Genomic DNA, 3,379 nt, shown 5'->3' on the forward strand with positions numbered 1-3,379 from the left:
TTTGTTACGATCTTTGAAAAAACAAATGTTTGTTACGAGAAAAATATAACATATTAAATTTATTAGAAAGATAAAATGTGTGCCAAAAAATAGGAATGTATTGGTAGATTAACTTGAGTGTATAATAGAAAGAAAATGTGCAAAAATACACTTTGTTATTTTCGTGTTAATTTTCTAAAATGACACTTAAAAAGGAACGGATGGAGTAATAGTTTCTTAAAATGTTTACTAAAAAATAGTATTAATATATCTTAATCCAAACGATTCAAATAATTATGTTTCCAAAATAATTAATATTATAAATATATAAATTATTTATTACTCCCTCCATTTCAAAATGAGTGTCGTTTAAGGTTTTTACACACAATTTAAGAAATGTAACAATGATGTCAAAAGACATGAAAATTTTACTAACCTTATTCACTATTGGTGTAATGTTTTGGAAGAAGTGTACACTCAATTAATTTAGAAGGTACAAGTGGAAGTAAAATAATAATTCGCAAGCATTTTAATAATAGTTCTTAAATGGTAATTCTTGGTAGACGGGTGATGAAGTAGTGATCAATGATGATTATAGCAGTGGTGGTCAGACTGATAGTGGGAGGTGGTGATTGGTGGTGGTGAGAGTGGTGGTTTTCGGTGATCCGATAGTGATTACTCCCTCCGTTCCTTTTTAAGTGTCACTTTTGGAGAAAATTTTTGTTTCAATTTAACTGTCACTTTCAAAGTTCAATGCAACATTAAATGTTGTTTTACCATTATTACCCTTAGTTATTTATTGTGGAGAGAGAAGTATATGAAAGAAGATATTAAATGAATAAGGTCATTATGGTAAAAGTATAAATTATTGTACTCCCTCCGTCTCGCAATAATTGTCTCTTTACCCATTTTTATTTTTCTCAAAATAATTGTCACTTTAGAATATCAATGCAACATTTATTATTTTTTTCCATTATAATACCCTTATTTATTGAACTTCATCCAATTTAACTACTCCATTAACTACAATTAATAAGGGTGTTTTAGTAAATGATACTAATTTTACCATCAAAATCAACACAATTAATCATTTCCTTAATAATCGTGCATCAACCTTAAACGACTATTATTTAGAGACGGAGGGAGTATCAAAATTGTATCAAAAGTAGTAACATTTATTTATTGTCTTGGTATGTGTAAAATGTCAAAATGTGACAATTAAAAAGGAACGGAGGTAGTAGAATGGTAGTGTGCAGTGATCGGTAGTGTTGAGAGTGGTGATCAAAGGTTGACTGAGTAGTGATAGACAGAGGTATAAACGTTGATTGGATTGGTAATTGTCAGTGGTTGAAGTGGTGATGGAGGTGGTCGAAATGGTGGTTGGCAATGGTCGGAGTGGTGATCACGGTGGTCAAGTGGTGGTCGACAGTGGTTGGAATGGCGAGGATGGTGCTCACAATGGTGGTCGGTGGTGGTCAAATTGATGATTAGAGGTGGTTTGATTTGTCATCGGTGGTGGTTAGATTGGTGAACGTAATGGAAGCCATTGGTGGTTATAAAAGATATCAGAGGTAGATAGAGTGTGATCGAAGTTGGTCAAAGTGGTGGTTGAAATGGTGATTGATGGTTGTCAGAGTGGTGGTCGGTGGTAGTCTGTGTGGTGGTTGACGATCATTGGCGGTGATGTGATAGTGCTAAAACAAAAACAGAAATTATAAAGCATATTTCTTTAGTTTTGTGTTTTAGTGAAAAATACTTTTGAAATTCAGTAAAAACCAACATGTTGCCAACTACTTAGGCTTTTGAGCAATAAATAATCATCCCATAAGACTTTCCATAAGTAAATTTAGATTGCAGGCAATGATAAATAATTTCAGTAAATTTACGGAGACTTTCCATAGCTCTAAAGATGAACTCCAATATCAAACATGGAGTGGTCAAGGATCTTACTTATTTGATACGTCCATTTCTGTTATTTTATTGTTTAGTCCTAGAAATTGGTTTAGTCCATGCTTAATGTATAAATTGCTTGTAAATTATTTTAATCCAATTCCTATTATTACATGGTATGTAACATCTCATTTCCTTGCAGATATAATAAAACCTTTCTGGTCAATATAAGATTCAGAGAGCTGAATTGCTATGATTATATTGCAGTTTTTATTAAAATTGTAGTATTACTACTATTTTATAAAGATTTCAGTGTATTTCATGCTCAATGTCAAATCTGTTGACACTATGAAACAAATAAGTTTATAAGAAACAAGCCCAAAATATCATATTTCCTCAAAATATGTAATCAAGAAGCAAAACAAACATATCCAACATTATAAATGTAGAAAATGAAATTCATAAAAGCAAATGAAATAACTAAAAGATTATCAATAAGAATCAGAATCACTTTCCTCATCAGAGTAAGCTTTGTTGATCTTGTTCAAAGCAGACTCAAAGATGCTCTCAAGTTCCCTCAGAAAGTGCACAAACTCAGATGTTTCTTTGTAATGATGGCCATCGATCAAACCTTTACCCTTTAATATCGCCGAATTGATTTTCATTTGGTCGAATGGGGTAAGCATTGAAGTAACACTATCATCCTTCATTACTTTCCTCATATTGTAAAGGTAATCATCCAAAGCATTCATTGCTTTAACTTTCTTCATGAACTTCAAGTCTTCAACCTTGAAATTCTCAGCCTCCTTGATCATTCTTTGAATTTCTTCCGTTGAGAGTCTTCCATGTTCGTTGGTTATTGTAATATATTTCTTATTCCCAAAGGTTTCTTCCTTAGCAGAGACGTTTAAAATACCATCAACATCTATCGAAAAGCATACTTCGATAGGAATCTGGCCTCGAGGAGCAGGAGGAATTGAAAAATAAAACAAACCCAACAAGTTGTTCTCACTGGCTTTTAATCTCTCACCCTCATAAACATTAATTATGACGCTTGATTGGTCATCTTCCACCGTGGAATAAGTATTTGTTTTCTTGACAGGAATGGTCGAGTTCCTGGGAATCAAAACATCCATGATATCACCTTTTATCGAGTTGCCAAGAGACAACGGGGTGACTGATAAGTGTTTAAAAGTGATATATTTCATATAGGAGTTTAGGCATTTTAGTGACTTGTTTTGCAAGATTCTTTATGGAAAACTCCAATTATTGTGTAAATATGTCATTTATGCTTTTGAGCCTTATTCTACCCTTTTTGTGCAGGAAAATACAAGCAAGGAGCAAGAAACGTCAAAGTTCAATGTCCTACGCTATTAGCGTGTCCTACGCTATTAGCGTGATGAAGAAATGCCCAAGGTCAGAGAGATACGCCATTAGCGTACCTGGGGCGTAGGTTTTGGAGCACTCTTGAAGAGTACGCTAATAGCGTATTCTGAGCTATTAGCGTACA

General features: G+C 33.4%; 1 pseudogene; it reads right to left on the reverse strand.

Moving 5' to 3' along the window:
• Positions 1-2,231: 2,231 nt before the first annotated feature.
• Positions 2,232-3,041, reverse strand: LOC146905016 (heat shock cognate 70 kDa protein pseudogene; annotated as a pseudogene).
• Positions 3,042-3,379: the final 338 nt, after the last annotated feature.

The sequence above is a fragment of the Medicago sativa genome, chromosome 7 (assembly GCF_051527215.1).
Source record: "Medicago sativa cultivar Bolivia chromosome 7, Bolivia_mono, whole genome shotgun sequence".
Classification (NCBI taxonomy): domain Eukaryota; kingdom Viridiplantae; phylum Streptophyta; class Magnoliopsida; order Fabales; family Fabaceae; genus Medicago; species Medicago sativa.